General features: G+C 40.1%; 1 pseudogene; it reads right to left on the reverse strand.

Annotated features, from left to right (window-relative positions):
* Positions 1-2,483: 2,483 nt before the first annotated feature.
* LOC118847054 lies at positions 2,484-3,527 on the reverse strand (annotated as a pseudogene).
* Between the last annotated feature and the right edge of the window lie 8,573 nt (positions 3,528-12,100).

Consider the following 12,100-nt stretch of genomic DNA (forward strand, 5'->3'; position numbering starts at 1 on the left):
TCTAGAGCCGTAACATACCTCAGGGAGACTTATTACTCTTGCCAGACAAAGAAAACAGAAAGTCATATTGTGAATTCAGTCCTTGGTGTTACTGTGGTTTAATTTTTGCTTGCCTCCAGCCCTCTCAGCATTTCTGCATCAAACTGCTAATTATTCTGAATTATCCAGAGATGTGATGGTCTCTGTTTGGCCTTCTAAAAATAAAAGTGAAAACCACAACATTCTGTAGATAAATTTCTGCAGACAAAGAGCATTGACTGGAAGTCGAGACCTAGAAATGTTACCCACTAAATATGAAGGATAAAAGTACATCCAGGCAGGATCCAAAAGTTATTTGGGTATCTCAAATGAAACATGTCATATCAATACAATACCATTTTATTAGTGGGACCCAAAACTTATATGTGAAATTCTTATAAAACTACATGAAGAAAAATACATTAGAGAGGAGGAGGAAAGCAAAGGGACAAAGTTAGGGGTGTCTCAGCATGAGATTAGAAACGTGAAGTTGAGAGGGACAGAGAAACCACTGTTAACTAAGGAAGACTTGGACCAATGGAAGGAAGACTGACCCAAGTCAGAGGACCTGGTTTCAAATCACACCTCCATCACCCACCACTTTGGTGACCTTGGACAAGCCACCTTATCACTTGGGCTTGAAGTTCCCTGTTTGTGAAAGAGTTGGATTAATTGAAGTCCCTTATACCTCTAACCTTTGTAGGATCAACCAATCAACAAGCATTCATTAAGCTCCTACCATCTTCCAGACACTGAGCTAGGCACTAAAGTACAAATATAATTAATGGGTCAATCTCTTTTCATATGTAACTTCCAATCCTGTCTCAGTGACCAGCTGGGCCTTGGTTATGTAAATCATCCAATCTCTCAGTCTCAGTACCACCGCCTACAAAATGAGGGAGTTGGCATAGGCAATCTCTAAGGTTCATTCCTTTATGCTGCTGCCAACAGTTGTGTAGCATCTTGAGGTCTGCAAAGCACTTTGCAAATATCTAATTTCATCTTCACAACAACTCTGTGAGGTAGGTGCTATTATCACCCCCATCTTCCAGATGAGGACATTGAGGATAACAGAGCTCTAATGATTTGACCAGAGTCATGTAGTGAGTTAAGTGTCTAAGGCAGGATTTGAACTCCAACCTATTCTGACTCCAGGTTCAATACTCTGCACCCTGAACCTCATTTATAATTTTATTATTGAAGACACTGGGATATCTTCAAAGTTGATCCCTACTTCTAAGGACCTAATGAGTTATAGGGGCTGTCATTCTTTAGAATAAGGCCTGATTTGGGTGATAATGAGGCTCACAGTGTTTCACTTGCTTCCCTTCATCACATACCTACACACCTGCTTATTGAATGGAGGGATATTCCTAGTACTTAAAACCATATAGCACAGGGCTTGGTTTTGGAGGGGGGCGGCATTTTTTTAGATTCGTATTATTATTTCTAAACATAGAGGCTTCCCTGGGAGTGAGAAGGGAATCTCTTTGCTGAAAGTCCCCTAGGTTTCTCAGGTAATGCCATTTGATCCCCTCTGAGCACTTTGGGCAGGCAGGCATCCCATCAGCCCCAGAAATTTCACCTACACGTACGCCTACTTCGTCTAGCCTTTGGCAAGGAGGTACAAAGGAGGAGAAATCTGATGAACAGTGAAAGAGGAGCACCACAGGTGGACAGAGATAATGATGCCAGTAGCACTAGAAGGCTTGAAAGGCTGCCACCCTGGGAAGCCATAGTTGGCCTGGCTTTGCACCCTCCAAGGGCCATTTTGCATTCAGCTGCTTCACCTCCCCCATTCCTATCTTGAAGTATACTGAATTTCATGGTTAAGTTAAGGGACTTCCATACAGCTAGAGGTTTCCAGCTTACTAGTCAGTTAATAAGTATTCGGTCTAGGGCCCTGGGGAACCTGCAGCCTCAAGGCCACATATGGCCTGTTAGGTCCTCAAGTATGGCCCTTTGACTGAATTCAAACTTCTCAGAACAAATCCCTTTAATAAAAAGATTTGTTCTGTAAAATTCGGACTCAGTCAAAAGGCCACACCCAAGGACCTAGAAGGCCACATGTGTCCTTGAGGCTGCAGGTTCCCCACCCCTGGTCTAGGCCTTGGGTAGTCAAGAGAGTACTAGACTTACATCAAAGGATCACAGGATTATAGCTGGAAGAGACCTTACCAACCATCCCAGTCCAATACATTCACATCACAAATGAGAAAAATCAGGTCCAGAGACAAGATATTAATTTTTTCATAGGTTGTTCTTGTTTCGTTTTAAATTTTAAAATCTTTTCATGAGACTTTTTCACTGTCTTGTTTACTTTGCATTAATTGAAAATATCTATATACTTCCAGTGAAAGACTTAAGCAAGGAAAAGGTAAGAATAGTGTCTGACTGACTTGATTCTGGTCTGTACAAGTCCAAAATTAGCATGATGTCACACCAGAGAAAATTCGAAGCCATTTTCAGATACATCTTCCTTCATCTGTACTTAGATCTTTCTTTGGACTTTGACTTTTGTCTCTCTTCTTTTCACAGAGTTCTGTTCAGTGTTTAAGCTTACTGTTACTATAGTAGACATCTTTATCTGAGATTGACTGCAGCTGTGGTCACAGCTGTGGCTTTGAGGTCTTTTTCCTTTCTTCACTCTTTCACTCCTCTTTACAACTCTTCTTCATATCTCCTCTGACCCACTCCTAGTTGGAATCCTTAGAATTTTTTGCTGTTGTATAATCCTCTTCAGAGCAGTGACAAGTTTTCTTCTTCGGTTTTTAGTATGTGAATGACCTGATTTAAAGTCCTCTCTGTTCGTCAGCACAAAATCATATTTTGTATCCTCTTTGGGTTTTACTTTATCTTTGAGAACAAATTCAGAAGATTTTTCCTGGTCCTTTTCATATGCCTTGAAATCATTCTTGGTATATTTCCCATCTTTCCCTGCCCATTTAACTTTTGCGACAGACTGGCTAAAATCTATCTGTTGTTCTGTTATCTACAAGTACATTATCCATTTTGTAAAAGTTTTTTTCACAATCTTCTTTCTTTTCAAATTCAATGAAGGCATAACAAAGGGACTCTTCTTTCTTCCAGTCACAAATGATGTCACAGCTTTTTATGAGAATATTATTTCCAGATCTTCATCTGTGGTCACTGGATTCAATTTACCCACAAATGGGACATATTCTGGAGGTTTGTTATCTGCATCAGGAAAATCTCCCATCATTTCTGAAGAGAATAGCCTGAGTTTTTTCATCTGCTCCACTATCAAGTTGTTCCTTGGTTGGTTTTGGTGATTGATCAGGAATTAGTAAGCCAGTTGGGTCATCAAATGGATTACACAAAATCACTGTATGCTTTCTCCTCATATCCTGATAAGGTACAAAGCCTTTGTCAAGAAAAGTCTCACTGATTTTCTTGATTACGTCCATTCCTTCTGTTACTGCACCAAACGCTATATGCACACCATCAAAGTAGTCTAGATTTTCTCCTGTGGTAATAAGAAACTGAGATCCATGTTAGGGGGAGAGGATTCTCTACCCTGCTTTCTCTAAGGGCCCTACTGAACCCAGAACCAATTCAAGAGAAAATATATGTTCAGGATCTGTGGTTTTTTGAGCTTGGGGAAATTCCTCCAGCAATACAGATTACACCCTGTCTACAACTTCGATAAGTCCTACAAAATTGCTTTAGGCATATAGAGGTTAAATGACTTGTCCAGCCCACACCTTCCTGAATTCAAGTCCAGCACTCTAGTTGCTATATCATTCTGCCTCTGCAAAAAGAGGCAATCACTAAGAACATTAAGAAAGATGGAAAAGTCCCAATAGTCCCAATATTCACAAAATTTCTTCAGCTTTCTTGTGAAAGGCCATTTCAAGAAAACTCAAGCAAATTGAAGGCCTGGACTATTTTGTGGTTCTATCTCCTGTCTTTCTCGTTCTCTTGTGGTTGTATCTCCTGTGTGTACTTATCAGTGCCTTGTACATGCTGGCACTCCATGTTTATTGGATGAATGTATGTATGAATGAATGAATGAATAAATGAATATGTACATCTTGGTCTTCTCCAAGCCACACCACCTGCAATCAAGCTGCTTCTCCCTCCTGTCACAAATGAGAATCCTGCCCTTGCAGCCCTGGGTTCTGATGGGTGAGTTTTCACTGTATCTAGCTTGGTCTCTGGTTCCCTAAGCACTTTCTAGCCATAAACCTAAAATATATGACTTCACTCTTATCCGCTAGCTCACTCTTCACCTCTAGCTCCCCTTTTGTAATGGAAACTCCTTGAAGGCAGGGACTGACTTTCTTCTATAAGGTTATGTGTGTTGTTCTGTCCCTATGTGTCTCTCTCTTTGAAGACTGGTTGGAACCAGCAGATATAAATGCCTTACTTGCCGGTATATGGTGTCATGTTGTGCATTCTCCTAGACAATCAGGTTTGAGATCTTGCTCCATGTATGCAGCATCATGCCTAGTAATCTGTCAGCCAAATGGGCATTTGCTCTTCCCCCTGTATATGCAGCAGCATATACTTACTGGAAATGAAGCCAGTGATGAGTGACAAGGAAAAATGTTCTCCAACAATTATCTAAATTGAGAAATACACTTAACATGAAGTTTGTTGAAATTACTTTGGGGAGGATGGATGACTGCAATAAGCAATGGATGGGAAGTTACATGGATTCAAATCATCTCTTACACTTATTCCCTTCCTCTCCAAGAAGAAGAAGAATGTTAGCTTGCTAAGGACAGAGGTTTTCTTTCTTTCTTTCTTTCTTTCTTTCTTTCTTTCTTCCTTCCTTCCTTCCTTTCCTTTTTCCTTTCTTTCCTTTCCTTTCCTTTCCTTTCCTATAATTTCCTTTCCTTTCCTTTCATTTACTTTCCTTTCCTTTCCTTTCCTTTCCTTTCCTTTCCTTTCCTTTCCTTTCCTTTCCTTTCCTTTCCTTTCCTTTCCTTTCCTTTCCTTTCCTTTCCTTTCCTTTCCTTTCCTTTCCTTTCCTTCCTTCCTTCCTTCCTTCCTTCCTTTCTTTTTGTAGTTCCTGAGTTTAATACATTGCCTTTATCAGTGTCTGATTCATACATGGTGGTTGAATCACATTGCATTGAACTGGACCAGTTACTGTCCTCTTCTGGCTCACAGTTTTCTCATCTTTAAAATGGGAATAATATTACTTAGAGCACTTTCCTTAAAGGTTTGTTGTACTTTGGGTAAACCTAAAGCACTATACAAATGTAAACTGTTATTATCATGTTCTCATCATTTTTGATTAAAGTCCAGGTAGAAACAGTTCCTGTAGAGGTCTCTATCCTGCTACCATTCCTAGATGTAATTTTCTTTTCCCAATTACACAGATAAATAATTAGTTTTTTTACTTGAATAAGAATAGTAGGACATAAACTCATGAGTTGTAGGCTCAATGAAAGCATCCACAGAACAACTCTAGCAGCCTACAGAATAACAGAAATGATGTATGTCTTACCTACTTATAGACCTCCAGCATCGGCACTTGACCTACTGTGATAACTAAAGACAACTGGTCCTCGTGGTGCTCCCTGATGCTGCCCCCTTAAGGCTTCCAGGTTTTCCATCCACCCTGAAGCTGAGCATTCTTCCGTGTGCTGTCTATCTCAATCAGAGGGGGATGAGCTTTTTGCGAGTGAGAACTATCCAACATTTTCTTTTTGCATCTCCAGCACTTGGCACGGTTCTTAGAATACAGTGAGTGCTTAATAAATGCATTTTTCACTCATCCAGTCATCCTATTCCCTTTTTTGATCTCCTTTTCTAGATCTCTCTGTTTTATAAACTTTTGTTCCATGTGTCTTGAAAGTGAGCATTTGGTTCGATAATATGTATTTAAAACATTGTCCTCTAAAAAAAGAGGAGGAGGGATAGAGATAAAGGGAAAGAGAAGAAAGAGAAGGGGCAGGGGGAGACAGAGGAGGAGAGAAGAAAGATGAAGGGGAGGGGAGAAAGCAAGGCTCCATCCTTTATTGTATCAAAGGGTCATTGGGCTTAGGGTTTGCACTCTAGATCTGGAGTCAGGTTCAACTCCCAACCCTGCTGATTATTTATTACCTTTGTGAACTTACAGTCACTTAATCTCTCTAGGTCTTAGATTCCTCCCTTGTAAAGTGAAGGCATTGGTTGGACAGCTTGACGCTCCATTCTGGCTGCAGATCTCCAATTCTATGATTTTCACTACTGTGTAGTAACCCTTGTAGCTTTAAGCAAATCACTTCCCTCCATGAGCCTCTGTTTAAGGCAATAAGACTATAAAAAAAGGAAGGTAAACTAGATGACCTCTAAAGTTCCTCCCAGTTCTGACATCTTGGAAATATCGTAAGAACTCAGTGAATGTGGAACAATAACAAAGAGAAAATGATGATTAGACTGGGAGGAAAATAATTCCTTTGACCCATAAAAATGTAAAAGCTTGCCAAGTATTTCATTAGTGGCCCCCTTCCCCATCTCTCTTAATAATGCCATTACCAAAAAAAATACAGAACTAATACAGTTGGTCATAATTTTACTTTCCTCTAATGTTCTTCCCCTTCAAAGTATGACTTTTCTTAGTTTTAGTCTAATTTCTTTCAAGCCATAGCTACTAAAACAGCACAGTTTGAATGATTACCAATTTCCTGTTCTTTTTTGGGGGGTGGGGGGGAAGGGGTCCAGACCTGCGATTTCAACCCTAAGAAACTCTTGGTACAGAAAGTTCTTCTCCCGATAAAAATGAGCACCTCTGGGACTTCAAGTCTTTGAGAGTAGCCTGGGACTTGAATAAGTTAATCAATTTGTCCATTGTCACAGAGCCAGTGAGAGTAAGAAGAAAGATTTGAACCCTGGTTTTCCTAATTCCAAGACTGACTCTCTACCCATTAGGCAAAGCTGCCTCTTCGATTTGAATTATATGTGTTCAAGAGGGAAAAAAAAAGCACAAAGATTAACACCAGTATTCCATAATTCATGACTTCTAAGCACAATAAAAGATTTTACTCAGTAAACCAGACTTGTTTAGTGAGTCCATGGTCTTTCTCTTACCTTTGTGTACATGTTCTTTATAATAACTCTCTGGAGGAGCATGTGCCCAATGAGTAATTCTGTGATAGAGGCATTGGATGCAATCGAACATGTGAAGAGAGGCTAGGTGCAGCACAAAACAAGAGTGAAAGGCAGTGGGGTATAGTGAGTAGCATGTTGGACTTGGATAGACTTGGGCTCAAATCCCACCTTTATAATGAGCTGCATGGCTACAGTCAAATCATTTTAATTCTTTGAGCCTCAGATTCTCCATTTGTAAAGATCATTATACTGGTAGTGCCTCCTTCACAAAGTTGTGGTGGCACTCAAAGGTAGTGACGTCTGCAAAAAATACTTTCCAAATGTTACAATGCTCTATGAATGTCAGCTAGCTTTATTACTATAGCACAGAAGAGCAATAGATGGATCCACTAAAGGAAATGCAACCAAAAACAGCCCATTTGGACAAAGACAGATCTTCGTCCTTATTGCTGGCATTCAGAAAAGCAATGAAGATCAAATAGCCCTGAATGTGTGCCTGGCGATGAATTTACAGTTTGCTAAATGTTTTTATATCATTGACATCATCTTAGCCTCCCAACAATTCCACAACCTTGTGAAGTAGAAAGGAGAGAATAAATAGTACTCCCACCCCTTTTACAGATGAGGAACCTGGGAGTGACTTATTCAAAGGGGAACCGCTTGTCCAAAGGTACATGGAAATCAATGGCCGCAATAGGATTTGAATACAAAGATCCCAGGGGCATCTACATTAGAGTTGGGAGAGACTGCAGAGGATTTCAAGTCCAAACCTTCATTTTGTAGATAAAGAAATGGAGGCCCAGGGAAATGAAGTGAATGAAGTCACTTAGCATAGTGGCCAGCACAGAGTAGGCCCTTAATAAATGTTTGTTGGATGCAACTTAACTGAATTGAACCTGGGTACTCCACCATCAGATCAAGCCCTCTTTGTTTTCCTAACTCCAGAACCATAGCAACAAAGAGAAGTAAAATTCAGAAAATGGATCCCAATCCCCTCCACTGGTGCACAGGAAAACCAGAGGACCACTCGATTGGAGGCCAGACAGGAAATCTATACACCTTGTTGGGAAGTTGGGAAACATAGTGAACAGAGTACAGAACATGGGGTCAGAAAGGCATGAGTTTGAATCCCTCCTCAGGCACCATAGTAGCTGTGTAACTCTGGGCAAGTCACTTAACCTCAGTTTCCTCATCTGTAAAAGGGGCCTAATAATAGCACTTACTTCAAAGGGTTATTGTGAGGATCCAATGAGATGAAATGAAATGTTAACTAATACCTAACATTTGTATAGTACTTAACCTTTACAATACACTTTACACAGATGATCTCATCAGATCCTCACATTCTTCTTCTTATTATTATTATTAATAATACCCTTTAGGAGGCACAGATACATGTATTACATATTGTATTATATAATGTTATTATATAATATATTATATATTGTTATCGCATTATATAATTATGTATTATATAAAGTTATTGTGGTAGTGGTGTTGACAATGATGATGATGATAAGCAATGTATCTGTGCCTCCTTTGGAGCAGTAGCAAGAGACAGTGGCTAGTGAGTTAGCCTCAAAGTCATGAAGACCTGGGCTCAGATACAGCTCTGAAGTGATATCTACGTGACTTTGGGCAGAGTCTTAACAGGGCTGATTACCTAGATTCCGCAACTCTGTTTGACTTTATTTAAATGTTCCAAACACAGCTGAATGGTTCCAAGGCCTAGTTGTGGCTCATCTTCTTCAGTGAAGTGGAAGGACAACCAACTCTTTGATCTCTGGTGGAGGGGAGTGTAATCTCAAAGGTAGTTATTCATGTACAAACTGAATATAAATGCTTTGGGCAGTTGCTGTGGATTAGTCTGCCTTCCACCTGCAGTGAGCACAACACTCTAAGCCCAAGTCTTACCTTCTGGATCATAATTGAAAACTGTCCCAGCATTTTAAATCCTCTGGCAAAATAGATTGAATTGTATCACGCAATGATCTGAGCAACAGAGAGTGGAATCATTTCCAAGGCAGACCCAAGAAGCCTCAATAAAACTGCCACAGAAATTAAAATGGAATAGCCCATCCTAGGAAAATAAATATGCCATGAGGCTGTATGTATGGCTGGGCTTGAAGAGATTAATACATATTTCATAGGAAGTCATCAACCAGAAGATGGGTATGATCAACAGCCTTTCTAGAATGACATTTCCAGCAAAGATTTTTTCCCCTTATTTATTTAAAGCCTCTTGCCTTCCTCCTCCCTCCAACCAAAATTCATTCTACTTGGCGGCTGGCTGACTTGTGATTGCTTTTTACATTTCATAATCTAAAAAAAGACTTTATTGTCATGTTTGAAATTTTGGAAGGAATGTCAACACACCGTTTTTACAGAGAGCCTAAGCGCTTCTTTAAAAGTAGTGCTGGCTTGTATAGTTCTTTTATTTGCCTGTGAGTTACGTGACATTCATTTAAGTTAAGAGAGAGCTTCTCTAAGAATATGCTTCTCATTGGGCAAAAATGACATGACAGTAATAGCTCCTCCCCTATGCAAAACCCAGGGTGATCTTCTTCCAGCTCAGGTGTGATCCCATCATCTCTCCTAGTCCATCCATAGTTTCCAGCGGCTCCCAGGGATGTCCAGGCTCAGATAGGAAATCCTCTGTTAGCTTTTAAAGCCCTTCCCAACCTGTTCCTTTCCTTCTTTACACTCTTTCCATACTTTAATCTTCTGTTAATGTTCCACAGTCTGACCATATTGGCCCATTTGCTATATTGGCCCATAGCACCTATATCCCATCTCCATGTCTTTTCTCTAGGTGGTCCTCATGCCTGAATACTCTCCTTTTTCACCTTTGCCGACTGGATTCTCCAGCTTCCTTCAAGACTCAGAGCAAATTTTGCCTCCTACAAGAGGCCTATAAATACTTGTTTTACCTCTGAAATTGTTGTTTTTGTTGTGGGGGGAGCTAAGTGGCACAATGGATAGAGTACTGGTCTGGGAACCAGGAATATTCATCTCCCCAAGGGCAAATCTGGCCTCAGACCCATACTAGCCACATGACCCTGGGCAAGTTGCTTAACCCTGTTTGCCTCAGTTTCCTCATCTGCAAAATGAGATCAAAGTGTACCTCCTAGAGGAGGCCTTTTCTAGTCTCCCCACCACCCCCGCTATTGTTTTCCTTCTGAGATTACCTTCCACCTACTCTGTATATATGCTGAATGGACATTTATACATGTTGTCTCTCTCACTGCAATGTGAACTCCTTGTTTCAGGTGCTCCTTTTACTTCTCTTTGTATCCCCATTGCTTAACATCATACCTGGAACATAGTAAGCACTTAATAAATGCTTGTTGACTGACTAAGTGTGGGAATGAAATCCCAGGGTCCTAGAGTTGAAAGGGACCTCAGAAGGCATCTAGTCCAACCTATGTCTAACCAAGAAAACCCTCTACAACTTAGCCAACAAAACAATATGTGGCCATCCAACCTTTGCTTGAAGGCCTTGGGAGAGGATAAGGCAATCCCATTCCAGCATTGTAGTTGATGCTGTTCAGTCATTTCAGTCATGTCTGATTCTTCAAGACCACATTATGGGGTTTTCTTGGCAAAGATACTGGAGTGGTTTGCCATTTTCTTCTCTAAACATCAGTTCTAATCTATGGAGGGCATTTGGGGACATCAAGGTCAAGTCTGCTTTTCTGCAGCTTCCTACTGGTACTTTTTAGTTTGCCCTCTGGGACCAGATAAAACAAATCTCATCCCTATTCTCCATGATTGCCCAACTATCAGCTTCCCAGGGCAGCTAGGTGGTACAGTGGATAGGGTACCGGGCCTAAAGTCAGGAAGATTTATAATAATAAACAATAAATCAGCTTCCTCCCTGACTCCTACCCAGGTCTTCTCTTCTCCAGGCTAAACATCCAACCTTACTTTCATTCAACCTTATTTTTCAGGAACTCAGTGCACTTCGCCATCCTGGTTGAACTTCTCTGTATATTCTCTCACTTACTGGTGACCTTCCTAAAAAAGGTGGCACCCCAAACTGAATACAATAATTCATATATGGTCTGATTAAGGTGAAGTTCAGTGAGGTCATGACCTCCCTATGGAACAGGATATTACTCTTCTAATAATGCAACTAAAGATCACGTTAGCCTTCTAAGCTACCATAGAAAACTGGCATAGTGGAAAAACCCAGGATAATGAAAAAAAAGATGTCTAAGCCTATGCAATGGGCTGCTTCATTTGAGCAGTACTCAACGTAACCAAATGAAGGAATCAGGACATATTCCTTGAGCTGATTTTTATTGAAATAAGGATTCATGTCTTATGCAAAAAACATTGCAAAACTCAAAATGATTCAAGATCGATAAGTAATGCATCATTATGAAATCTCTATATGCATTTCATGGAGGTTAATGTAACAGTTTATCACTTCCAAAACAGTCATGAATATTGATCTTCCCCCTAATCTAGCTGGCCTATTATTCATGATCCAAGCTTCTATTTCCCAGGATAAAATGAGAGATCAGGAATGAAGGGAAACATGGCAGTTAGTGGCGGTAATCCAGAAACGTATAAAGAAATAGGTTGGGGAAGGGAAGGCTCACATATATAAAAAGGAATGTGGCTATTTTTTTAAAGGAAGAAATGTAGCTATATGAGCAAAGAAAGAAAGACTTTTCTTTTTTAATAAAATCCTTGCCACTGTGGAATCTACAGGTCTTTAGCCTCTTCAGCTTCTTAATCTGGAACTATGTTTTCCAAGACATTGTTCTCTATCCTTTATTTTTTTTTCATTTTTTAAAAAATTATTTTATTATTCATTTAATATTTTAGTTTTCAACATTCATTTCAATAAGATTTTGAGTTACAAATTTTCTCCTCATTTCTACCCTCCTCCCACTCTAAGATGGGATATATTCTGACTGCCCTGTTCCCCAGTCAGCCCTGCCTTCTGTCACCCCACTGCCCCCCATCCCCTTTTCCCTTACTTTCTTGTAGGGCAGGATAGATTTCT

The sequence above is a fragment of the Trichosurus vulpecula genome, chromosome 4 (assembly GCF_011100635.1).
Source record: "Trichosurus vulpecula isolate mTriVul1 chromosome 4, mTriVul1.pri, whole genome shotgun sequence".
In the NCBI taxonomy this organism is placed as follows: domain Eukaryota; kingdom Metazoa; phylum Chordata; class Mammalia; order Diprotodontia; family Phalangeridae; genus Trichosurus; species Trichosurus vulpecula.